The sequence below is a fragment of the Gossypium raimondii genome, chromosome 12 (genome assembly GCF_025698545.1).
Source record: "Gossypium raimondii isolate GPD5lz chromosome 12, ASM2569854v1, whole genome shotgun sequence".
Lineage (NCBI taxonomy): Eukaryota > Viridiplantae > Streptophyta > Magnoliopsida > Malvales > Malvaceae > Gossypium > Gossypium raimondii.
Window position 1 is genome coordinate 44,605,804 of NC_068576.1, and position 14,262 is coordinate 44,620,065.

Here is a 14,262-nt window from a genome sequence, read left to right on the forward strand (position 1 = left end):
TTTAAAAAAAAATAAGAGAGTCGAGCCACAAAGTTGATTAATTCTTGTCTTATAGTCGAGAAAATATTTTTTATAAAAAAACTCATGACACCCTTCTTTATCTTCTTGTTTAAATATTATTTGCATTATACATTTCATGAGTTGAACAATTTTACCCTTTTAAGTGGGAGTGAGAAGCTATGCCTTCGTGAGGTTTTTACCTCCGTGCAGGGTAGTGGACCGCTTCCGGGATACATCCGTACCTATGTCTTCGTGAGATTTTCATCTTCGTGCAGCCATAGGGAAATGTATTCCCCTGAACTGAACTCGGTCCATATGAGCCTATAATGGGTGAGGATTGAGAAATCTGCTGGTTCGGGTACCTTTACTTTAGAACCGAACCGCATATAATGAGCCTTAGGAGCTTACATTAGGTAGAACCGCACTAAACCCTGGTGGATATCCGAATAGATGTTTTACTATTTCTTGATTATTTTCTATGTTTATATATGTTACTGACCTTTTGTGTTTTATTTTGATTACATGACATGGCATTTCATTTCATCATAAAAAAAGAGGTGTTGATTCACGTTCAGTTGCTAAATAGAGAGCTTGTCATAAGAAAATGAGTTTCTTGATAAAGTGGATGACAATATGGTTGTCCGAATATGGTCCAAGAACACGTGATAAGAGAAGGATGATAATTTAATGGAGGACTACACGACTATGGCTCTGTTGCTCAAGGATTTAAGATGTCAAAGATTATTCGAGAGCTGCTGAACCTTCTTAAAGAGAAGCCAACGAGCATCATGAGGATGAGTGAGCAACAAGTTACGGCCCGGATCGAACAAAAAAGAGATAGAAGAGATGTTTTTTTGAAGAGTTCGTGAGATTTATCTTAACGCTCGAATGAAGAAGAGGATCGAATATCTCCGCCTATGAGGGCAAGGCCGTATAAATATTCATTTTATGTAAAGAGATTTGTTTTCTAGTAAAGTTCTCTAAATGGAATTGAATCAGAATCAACGTATCTTTATGCATTCATTTCATGCATTCACATTACATGATATCATGTGCATTGAAGTCCACTAAAAGATTCTAATTGATATAAGTCATTCCTCAGTTAATCTGGAAACCAACCAGCCTACTAAACACAGCTACGGTACTCGATCAAAAACCAAGGCTATGGATCAACGGATGGAAAGACTAGAACAATCTCAAAAGGAAATGCATGAGCAACTTCAAAAGCAAATGAATGAGCAGCAAAAAAATGATAGACAAAATGATAGAATCTCAAGGACGTATGATGACTCAGTTAACTCAATGGTTGAACAAGGGAATTGATAAAGGAAAAGGCTCTGTGCTCAATGTTGAAGAAAAAGACAATGAGGGACCTGTCTATCCTCTAGGCTTTACCCCTCAGCAAGTTGAGGTAAATCCGTGCAAGTCCTCTGTCACCATCAAGCCTCAGCAGTTTCAGGCATATAATGTAACACCAATAAACTTTCAAGCTAGATCAGACTCTAACCCAGGAGACAACCTTGCTAATCCCGCTATCCCTGACTTCGATGAGACAGTTGAGAAAATGAATAGTGAATTACCGAAACAGCTTGAAGAAAAGTACAAATGGCTGGAGGAAAAACTTAGAGCGATAGAAAGTACTGAGGGCTACCATGGAATTGACGCTAAAGAATTGAGCTTGGTTCCGGATTTAGTACTCCCTTATAAATTTAAAATGCCTGGGTTTGAGAAGTACAATGGAACTAGTAGCCCCGAAGCTCATGTTACTATGTTCTGCAGACGGATGACTGGGTATGTTAATAATGACCAACTGCTGATACATTGTTTCCAGGATAGCCTCGCAGGGGCAGCATCCAAGTGGTACAATCAATTGAGCCGTACCTAGATTAATTCATGGAGAGATCTAGAACAGGCATTCTTAAAACAGTATAGCCATGTGACTAACATGGTACCTGATAGAATTACTTTGCAGAACATGGAGAAGAAGCCTGGTGAAAGTTTCAGGCAATACGTACAGAGATGAAGGGAGGTTGCCGTCCAAGTTCAGCCATCTCTTCTAGAAAGAGAGATGACGATGCTTTTCGTTAATACATTGAAGGCCCCATTCATCACACATATGTTAGGGAGTGCAACAAAAAGCTTTTCTGACATAATCATGAATGGTGAAATGATTGAAAGCGCCATAAGGAGCGAAAAGATTGATGCTGGAGGAAATAACAGAAGGCAAGCCTCAAAAGAAAAAGAAAATGAGGTGAACAGCGTGAATACGTACGGCAAATTGATTGCTAATCAACAGAGTTCATCAAGACAAGAATTAGGTGTGAAGCCAAGTACTAAAAAGCTCCAGTTCACTCTAATTCCAATGTCATACAAAGAGCTGTATCAAAGCTTATTCAATGCGCATGTTGTTTCTCCTTTACATGTGAAGCCCCCACAGCCCCCGTATCCCAAATGGTATAATGCAAGTGCACAATGTGATTATCATGCAGGAATTACGGGGTATTCTATAGAAAATTACATTACCTTTAAAAAACTGGTTGAAAGGCTTATCAGTATGGGCGTTGTCAAATTTGGCGATTCATCCAGTGCAGAAAATCCGCTACCCAATCACATTTGACAATGGGGGTGAATGGGATGTATGAAGAAATGTTGAGAGGCGTTCACATCAATGCCATTTTTTAAGACAATTTACGATTGTGCCCTAACGTATTGGGCCGCGATTTCTTAAATCTTGAATAAATGGATATTCTTTTAAATTTTTATTACGAGTATTCTGGCTTAATTCATTTTGGAGAAAATCAGAATGTCGTGCCCTAACGCATTGGGTGTGGTATTTTCTTTCTCTGAAATGATGAGGGTCTTAATACAAAACGTTTTTAAGTTTTTTTGCTAAGATTAAGACATTAATTAATTAACTAGGTACCAATTTTTGGGCGTAATGAGGGTGCTAATCCTTCATCATACGTAACCGACTCCCGGACTCGTTTTTTCTAAAATTCGTAGACCAAAGCTGTTTTTTGGTGATCCAATCACACCTCAATAAAAGATTGGTGGCGACTCCTAATTTTCATTTTTAAAGTCGACAACCTAAATTTTTTGTTTTCAAAAAAACGGTTTCGACAACCGCATCAATGAATAATATGATAAATTTCTTGAACTTTTAAAAAAATTGCATATTAACTTACCTTTTGTTGAAGCCCTTTCACAGATGCCCAAGTATACAAAATTTTTAAAGGAGCTATTAACAAATAAAATGAAGTTAGAAGAACTGTCTACTGTGGAGCTTAATGAGAAGTGCTCGGCCATTCTCTAAAACAAACTACCCACCAAGCTTAAAGATTCAGGAAGTTTTATTATTCCTTATTTTATTAGTAGTTTAAATGTAGAAAAACCTTTGGCTGATTTGGGTGCTAGTATAAATATAATGCCTTATAAAATGTTCAAACAACTTGGTCTTAGGAAACTAAAACCCACTAAGATAAGTATTCAATTAGCTGACAGATCGATTAAGTATCCTAAGGTTATTATTCAGGATGTATTTGTTAAATTTGATAAATTCATATTCCCTATTAATTTCATTATATTGGACATGGATGAGGATATTGAGGTACCCATGATCTTAGGTTGACCTTTTTTAGCCACTGTTAGAACTATTATTGATGTGGATAATGGCGAACTTGTGCTGAGGGTAGGTGATGAAGATGTTACTTTTCAAACACGTGATTTTGTGAGAGTTTCTAGTGAGCGAGATGATACTCGTTATTCTATTAATGTTAGTAATCATGTATCTCAACATGCTTTGCAGGAAATCACACATAAAGATGTGTTAGAATTGTATCCTGTTCAAGGCGATAGAAATCAAAGGACAAGTGAAGAAAGAATGGTGAAACTCGATGAATTAGATGAGTGACGAACAAAGACTGATGATAACCTGAGAACGTTCAAAAAAGTAACAAAGAAATGCCATGGTGTGCATTTAAAGAGGACATACCAATTCAAAGTTGGAGACAAAGTGCTGTTGGACAATTTAGATCCACGAATTTTCCCTAAAGATCATAATTCAAGATGATCGAATCCATTTGTAGTACAAAACGTATTTCCATACAAAACCATTAAGGTAACACACCCTGATTATGACACATTCAAGGTAAACAATCATTGACTCAAACTTTATCTTGGTGTTAATATTGATAACGAGAGAGAAGAGCTCCTGCTCCAAAATCTAACTTAACCATGAGCTTAAAAAGGGAAGTCAAGCTTAGACTTTAAATAAGCACTTCTTGGGTGGTAACTTGAATTTTTTTTTATTTCATTTAATTTTGTTACATGCTTAGTATGTTTATTTTTATTTATTAAAAAAAATTAATAAAAATAAATAATAAAAAAATGGTCAACACGGTCTAGGGTAGACCATACGGCCTGACGACACGACCATGTGACTTACATAACATGGGCACACGTCTATGTGCACACGGGGCAAAAAAATCTTAGGAGCCACACGGTTACAGAAAGTTACATGGCCTGGAGACACGACCGTGTGACTCATACACCCCTTGGCACGGTCATTAGAAGAAGCGAACAATAAACCCACACGACCTAAATGAACCCACACGACCTCACACAGCCGTGTGGCACATATGACCTAAATACACGAGCGTATCATAGATCGTGTGACTACTAGAGTTAACTTTTCAAAAAAAATTTTGTGACACATACGGTCTTAGTGGATTCACACGGTCTGGTGACATGGTTGTATGGTGCACACGACCTAGACACACAGGCGCGTCCCAGGCCATGTGAACACTGGAGTAATTTTTAAAAGTTTTTGATAAGCCACATAGCCTCACAGAGATACATGGCCGTGTGGCCTACATGGCCTGGCACATGGTCGTGTACCTTTTTTTTAAAGCTAGTTTTTTTTTTCTTTTTTTTCTTTACTACCTCATTTCACCAAACCTAAATCCTAATCGTTGCTCTATCTTTACCGTTATCACGCATCCAAAAGTCCCCCTAACTATCTTTATTTTTATTTGTTTTTATTTTATTTTCCGAACATGTATGTTTTATTTTATTATGCACTTTATTGTTATTTTTTCGACTTTTTCTATTTGTTTTCTCATCTCTTTATCTTATTTTATTTTTGTTTATTTTTTTATTACTATGCTCGAAATCATGTTCTTAATTTAGGATGTCCTACGTTTCTAGATTTTACTATTTCAGCGAAATCATCCAAATTCAGGGCATTTTTAGTTCTCTTCCTCACTTCTGATATATTGCTTCTTGTGGTTATATTTGTTTGTACATTGAGGGTAATGTACATCTTAAGTGCGGAGAGAATTTTATATATTTATGTGATATAGTCCTTGAATTGTTATTGTGTTTAAGTAATTTTCTCACACCTATCATTAAAGTTAATTTATTTAATTTGGAGTTTTTATTGATTCATTTGGTATTAATTTGTGGATTTTGTGTATTTTTGATTTATACTTTAAGACATGAGAGGGTCAAACATGATAAGCCATTTTTTAGAAATTACTATTTTAGGTTGTCTCCCTAAACTGAAGCATTATATTGAAATTTTAAATTTACAAGTTTGACATCAAAATCATAATTTTTTGTAAGCTTTTGAGCCTATAGAGCATATATTTTTGTACTTATTTTATTTTTAGTTGTGAGTATGTCAACTTGATTTGTTTTTCTAAAACTTGCTTCGGTTATACATGTCGAGGCTACATTATTGATTTGATATATTGAGATAATAGAGACATTTAGGATTTAATCAGATTAACCTTCAAACATCTTACCTGTTGTATTACCACTTAGTAAACTCTGTTGATCCTAACATATCTTTTTATTTAACAGTCGTTCATCTTAACATGTAAACCACATTAATGTTGTAACATTTTTTTATTAACTCCATTTTTGTCAAGATTCGATTTGGTTAGTTATCTGACTATGTTTCATCATTTACATTTATGAAATTTCTCATTATTCTAAAAAAACCAAAAAAAAAAAAGAAAAAGAAAAATAATTAAGCTTGAATCGTTAATCTCATCTTTTGTATAAAAGCTCATATCCACTATTTATTTTTTGTTGATGTATTTTTTTAATTCAGCAACTGATTTTTTTTGGTTTGATAACTTATCGACTCGACTCTTGATTGTAACAAACTTTTATGACCTTTTCCGCACTTTTAACCTAAGCCCCGCTACAACCATGTAAAGACCTCTTAATTTGTGTGTTATATCATTCTACAGTGGTAGGGATTTGATTTTCAAGCAAGCATATGATAATAGCATTTCTTGTTCGACTGTTGAGTGCACATTACTTGAACTTTAAACACCTTGGGTGCTTGAGTGAACCTTAGTGAAGGTGTTCATTCTTGTTGAGTTTGAATTTTAGGTTATTGTTGAGATAGGGGAGACACCTATATTTTTATGCCTTAAAAGTTTCTACTTGGATTGTTTGTGGTCTTTAGTGTCATTTTAGTTTGAGTTTTCAATGTATGCTTATCTGTAGATTATCCTAAGACATTGTCAGTGAAAACAATAAATTATGGGAAGTTAACTTGAATGTGGGTTGAGAACTTTGCTTGAGGACAATCAGATGCTTAACTGTGGGGATATTTGATAAGTGCTAAAAGTAATATGTTTTAACCTTGTTCTTAATGTGTTTTTGGATGATTATTCGATGTTAATTATGAATTTTATGCTTCTAATCCTTTAAATTTATGTTTTAATTCTTGATAGAGCACTTGGGAGCGAAAAACGAGTGAAAATCGAAGCGTTGGAGCAAGCTACAAGTGTAACTCCCCCTAACCCTAAACCGTCGCCGAAACAGGATTACGAGGCATTGTTGGACATCTCAGACAATTTACAAATAATTCTTAGATAAATAACGAACATATATAAAAGAAACATAAATTCATATAAATTTATGCTAATTGGCTTCATTTTTTTTTCTATTTTTTTAAAATTTTCGACAGTATTTCTGCTTATTTTTACATAAAACCCCCTGCAAACTTAAAACCAAAAATAACCCAATACCAATATTTCAATCAAAAAAATTTTATACTTTAAAATGCTACTAAATCATACTTAATAAATTGATTCACTATTTTATTTATCATTCAAAAGATTATAACCATTTACTCACAACCAAGATCATTTAGCATATATATATTTATATATATACGACTCGTGTTCAATCACCTAGTACATGCCACTTAAACAAAAGGAAGAAATACATCACCGAAATTTTCTTGATGGAGTCGGGATATTTCTGGATGCTGAACTGGACCTTGAACTCTAATGACCTGCGCACGAAAACAACCGTACGCTGAGTATTTCATACTCAGTGGTATTACCATAATTCAAATTATAATATTAATAAACATGTAATGTATAAAATCATACATACAAATTTAAACTCAAATTTCCTATTTCAACAATAACAATTCATCAATTAATATCATATATCCACAATTTGGAACTTGGACACATCATGAACCTTAGATTCATTTCTCAATCTCATATCACATTTCAATTCACAATTCAACTTTTCATTTCATTTCAATAGCTCGATTGATCAACTCATTCGGTTTATCATTTCATTATTTACCCTATTAACAAAACTCGGACTTTGGCGGATACACAGATCCAACCAAACACTCCAGTATGGCACCTAGTGCCTCATCGGATAGTTCGAAGCAATAGTTGGCACTAAGTGTCTCATCGGCAAAGCCGAAGAAAGTTGGTACCCAGTACCTCATCGAATCTATCCAAAGAAATATATTGACACCCAGTGTCTCATCGACTCAAGGTCGAAGTATCCCTGAACACTTCCAATCCTATGACATGCTAACTATATCTGACTCGTCCCGATTAGTTAATAGGGTCTCCAAATTCACATATTCATACATAATCATAATTTAATTCACTTTATTCAATTCATAGTTTTAATTCATTTTCCAATCAAATTCAAACTACTAATTACTTTTCAATCAATATACTTTTCAAATTCTCATATATTTTCTTCATTCAATTCAATTTGATTCAATTCCAATCAATATTATCATTTCAATTACTTACCTAATTTTACTTACTTTACATATAAATTTAAATATAGCATTTACTAATAAATAATTTAAATTATAGTAATACAAACCGTGATTTTCTTGAGTTTACTCCTCGATAATCTTCTCTTTTCCCTTCCGTGCAGATGCTTCTGGTTCTTTGTTAGCTACAATAATAATAATAATTTACAGTATTAATTACAGCACAAACTATAATAAATAATTGAATTTCTAATCGATTCCTACCTTGTTCTCAATTTAATCCTAACTAAGTTTTCTTACTTTTTAATTCAATTCACACTCTATTTCTATTCAAATTTCATCCAAACTCAAATTTAACTATTAAAATTTCAGCATATTTTCCTAATTTCAAATTTCCCTCAATTTAGTCCCTAAAACATAAAACTTATAGCTTACTTCACAATTTAATCCTTTTATCAATTCTAACTTGAAATTCATTCAATTAAATCCCTAATTCAACAATTTATTCAACATATACCATGCTTAAAACCTATAAACTTCCAAAACCTCAACTTAATTTCAACAAAACTCTATTCTAAAGCTTCTAAAACATCAAAATTAAAAGAAAAGGGTTTAATTGACTTACCAATCAAAGCTTTAAACCTTAAACCTTTAGTTTTTCCTTTATCTTTTCTTTCTTTCTTTTTCCTACACTGTTTCGAATGCCTCTGTTTCTTTTATGTTCTTCTTTTGTTTCTTTTTTTTATATTTTATTTTACTTACTTTACTTTATTTCTTTTATTTTAATAGTAATATATTATAAAAAATCTTTTACTTATTATTTAAGCATATATTTATTTTTATTACAAGTGTACCTATATAATTATTATTTTTACACTTGTCTTTAATCTTTATCATACATTTGTCATCTATTTAGTTTATATAATATAATATAATATAATATAATATAATATAATATAATATAATATAATATATTATATTATATTATATAATAAAATAAAATACTAATATTTAAAACATAAAAAAATCTAAGATTTTTATCACTTATGCCGCCTCATTTCTTGTTAATGGCTTAATTGTCATTTTAATCCTTTTATTTTCTATTAATCTATAATTCAACTTTTATCCCTAATTCAATTTAGTCCTTTTCCTAATTTCTCTTAATTAAGCTAAATTCACTTATCTAAAACCTAATTAAACACACAACTAGTCTCGTAAATATTTCTAATAATTATTTTCGAACTCAATTTACTAAGACGGAGGCTCGATATCATACTTTTCTGATGCCCGTGAATTTTGGGTCATTACAACAAGAGCCACACGGATTAAACCATTCCACACGGCAAACCACATGACTGTGTGACTCACATGGGTGTGTGGTAGGCTGTGTCAATTTCATAGAATTGTGCATCGAATAGTGAAAAATCACGATTTTTAGGTTTTTCGGGCATTTTGAGACGCATGTGTGACAAAAATAAGAAGATAGGAGGGACCTGTCATAGAATACTTAAGAAACAACTTGAAAAACACCATTGAAGCTGATTCTAAAGAAGATTTCTGTCAAGATTGAATATTCTCAGTTGATTTCTTAGGAAGTTATCATGAGTTTCTTTATTTCTTGCAGATATATTGTATCTTGGATGTTTCTATTTTCAAGCATGAACTAATTTTCTAAATACCTAGGTGAGATGAACCCTATGATGGATTCTGTCGTTTGATTTTTATTTTACGCAATAAATACTTAGTTTATTATTCTTAATTATGTGTGCTTAATTTGTGGTTTAATATTTCTAGAGTATTGATCCATGTTTGATGTGCTTAAATCAATGGTTGAATAGAACCTGTTTAATATTAGATATTGCATAATTGAGTGGACTTGCATACAATCTTAGAAATAGGACAACATAAATCTACCTGATTAGAGTCAAATCTAATAGGGGAATCCATAGCACAAGTTAATGCGATAATAGGGGTTTTAATTAGAAAGAAGTTTTAATTAATTAATCTAGAGTCAATTGCTTTTATAGTTGAAAGGGATATTAGCATAATTTAGGGATTTCTATGGATCAAGGTGCTCAGTAAAGAAATTGCGTAATTTAGATTGATAGTGATAGATGGAATCTAGGTGAATTCTTTCTTGGGTATTGTTTCGCTTCTTGGTTGTTAATTGATTATTTTTCCTGATTTGTTCTTTGACGTGTTTGTTAGTTAATTAAATTAGTTAATTTTAGTTTTTAAATCAATCACTCGAATTATTCAGTTAAATAATCGAAAGACTGTAATTACTAGTACTTTTAGTTTTCGTGGGAACAATATATGTGCTCACCGTAGCTATACTTTTAATTGATAGGTGCACTTGCTTTAGTGAAATTTTTAGTTAGTTCCATGGACATCATCTCATATATATATTTATTTATATCGACTTTGAAGGCTTTCTGAGCATTGCTTTTTTTTTTCTTATTATAGTTATTCTTTTTAGCTTTGCATTGTGAGCTTTTAAGATATATACATCATATTCTATTTTAAGATTGATTTATACTATGATTTGAAGATATGTAACACTTTAATATCTTGCAATAATGACTCATTTTCCTTCAATAGTACAGAGTGAGAGGATAAAAAGAATTGGTCTTGCATTGATAGTATGGTTGCAAATATGGAGAGTTGCGAGTTGATTCTTAGTTATGTTGGGTGCGGTCTCTAGCCTACACACTTGTAGACCAATGATTAGATTATACAATTTAGATTTTTATGCTCAAAGATATTATGTGAAACCAGTTGCACATGCTAGTGATGAGTCTTGTATTGAACAAGTTAGGATTAATAGATTTGCTTCTTTTTCTTTTTTTTTTTAATTATGTGAGATGCTACAAACTTTAAGAGGATTAAATTCATCAAGAAATATGCTCGTAAATGAGCAAGTGGCAATGGTCTTATATATTATTACTCATCACCTTAAAAATTGAGTTGTCAATCATCACTTTAATAGGTTTGGGGAAAACTGTTAGTAGATCATTTCACAATGTATTGAATGGTGTGATATGCTTACAAGATGTGTTATGTAAAAAGCCGGAGTCAGTTTCAACTAATTATACAGACACAAGGTGAAAATGGTTCAAGGTATTGCATTGGGTATATGTTATTTAGAAATAACTCACTGATTTAGATTTCAATATAGTATCCTAACTTGAACTTTTACTTTATTTGTAAAATTGTTTAGGTGCTTTAGATGGAACCTATATCAAGATTACGGTTCCATCAGTTGATAAATCTAGATATCGAACTCGAAAAGATGACATAACAACAAATATGTTAGGTGTTTGTACACTTGATATGCAATTTGTTTATGTTCTTCTTGGTTGGGAAGGTTTTGTTACTGATGGATGAGTTCTTCGAAATGCCATTACTAGGAGACATGGACTAAAGTTCATTATGGTAAAGTATAGACATGAAGGAAGTTTAATTATTTTTTTAGATCATACTAATATTGAAAACAAGAAATCGATAAATAGTGTTTTCTTAATATAGGTTGTTATTATCTAGTTGATGCAGGTTACACAAATTGTGAGAGATTTCTTACACCTTTTAGGGGACAAAGATATCATTTGAATGAATGACACCAATGTCACCAACCAAGTACTCCAGAAGAATTTTTCAATATGAAACATGCATTAACGCGCAACGTTATTGAAAGATGTTTTAGTTTATTAAAACTTAGATAGGGTACACTTAAGAGCCCATCATTTTATCATGTGAGGGTGAACAATCGAATCATTATTGCTTATTGCTTACTTCATACTTTTATTCAATTTGAAATGAGTCTTGATCCTATTGATGCGACACTGAGAGAAGATTTAAATAGTAATGTGATAGAGGATGATGAACCTAATATAATCAATATTCATTCAACTAATGCATGGGCAAATTGGAGGATGAGACTAGCAAATTAAATGTTCAATGAATGGTAAGCATCTAGAAATTAATGAGGCTAAAAGTGCTATTTGAAAGACTTTATGTTATTTTATTTATCTTTGATGTTGTGTTTATGGTATTTTTGTATTATACTAGACTTGTATTAATTGAATGTTTTTTTATTTATTAATTGATTGTGTGGAATTTTTTTTAAAAGTGTGTAAGGCTTTTCTCAATCAACTGCAACTTTTTTCCTAAAACTCTAGAGAAACCAAAGGGAAATGAGTTCCGAAAGAAGATGCTGCATTGATTTCATTATGGTAGACTTGCACAATGTTGGAACTTTTAATGCAGATACGAGATTCAAGGTTGGTTATTTACTTAAATTGGAAAGAATGATGGAAATTTTTTTACCTCATGCAATGCTAAAGGCTAAACCTATTCTTGAATTAATGATTAAGATATTGAAAAAGGATTGGGCAATCATTTACAATATGCTTAGAGGAAAAGACATGCTGTAAATGATTTTAAATTTCAATTCCATTACTGCCCTATTCCATTCCTAGAGAATGACTATTCTATTACAATCCTATTCCATTCCAGTGAACCAAACATGTTGTAAATGATTTTAAATTTCAATCAACATGATCTTAGCATCAGGAATTTATGTTCATGTGGAGGGGATTTGGGAAAGATAAGCGATAGGCATCATTTTAGCTTTAACCAGTCTTAGTGCAGGGGAGTATGTTATTTTAATACTTGACAATAGCATGACATGAAAGAGCCCAAATGAGAATTTTGATAGAAGTTAGAAAGTGAAAAGAAGCTTTGTGGGGTAGAGGCAGAACTAATTGATCGGAAAGGAAAATCTGGATTTTCAGGAGCACTAACTCCATCAAGGAAGATACGATAGGTGGCCAGTTCTTCGAATATATTTTTCTTGTTACTTGGTTTTTGCAACTTCGATTTCAGCTTCTGTTCTTGCACACTTCTTATCTGTCTTGTGCCTTGCAGCAACTAGTTTATTCATAAGGATGCCTTCTTATCCTTTCAACCTCAACCTGAAAGCCAAACCATATAGTTTGTGTGCATGAATACATATCTACTGATTAATAATAAAATTTCTAACAAGCAATCACATTCATTTGAATAAATCCATAAAATAGAGGCAAAAATGACATCCTTGTCTCACATCTTATTGATATATACTTTTTAGTTTCATATATTCATGAATCAGTTGTACTTTACTATGCAATTCATTTGCATGCATATGCAGGCGAAAAGATTGGTACGAGGTATTGAGGATAATTAATTGCCCTAAGCTTATGAGCTTGGAGAAAAGTGTATAAGCGAAGCTTAATTTGGTTGGTTAATGTGTGAATCAAGCTTGACATGAGCTTGATCTAACAGGAAATAACTCAGTAAAGCTTGAATAGTAAGCTCATTGGTCCATTCCTTACCTCTCTCTCAACCCTAATTATGGAGTTGTTAGTGGAGGTTGAAGATATGCCTTATATTGTGATCTATCACAATCCGTATTAAACAACAACTAAACTAGTTGAAAACAATGGGATAATAATAAACAAGATAAATAAGGACTCTTGGTAGCTAAGATATCAACATTGTAATCCGATCCAATATCTTCAATCCAAGGGATCAGATAAGCATGATCTAATCTGATTCTCCAAAATAGTTTTCTCAAGTGATACAATCTTCATTGATGTGCTAGATACACACCACAATATCAACACAACTCAAGAATCAAGTTCAATAAATTGCCAAATAATCGCAGGAAATCTTTTGATAACATGGATTCCTATTTCTTAATGATATCCCATGATCAAGACAATTGACTGAATCTCGTGAAACCGTTTCATAGAAGTTCATTGATATCTTCTTTTTATGAAGCAAATCGACTTCGATTCTTGAATAATCCACATCACTTCTGCTACTATTGTAACAAAAGATTTCATTTTTATGTGGAAAAGGCCCATATCAATAATTATGATTTTATGTATGAACAATTCCTCAATATCTTGTTCATTCGTAACAAAATATTTTCTTTGTGCGGTGGTTAAAAAAAAACATTTTTTGTGGGGAATCTCACAAATATGAAAATTGTCCAACTTTGTTGTAACACTTCAAGAAGTGGCCACTTCCTCAAGTACATTTTAGTCATTCCATATTTTTCAACAAATGTGGAATATTTAACTAAAGCTTCACAAGCTAGTTTTATTCTTTTTTTATTAGTACAATAGTTTGGAGTGATGGTTAAAACTTCTTCAATCTTATAT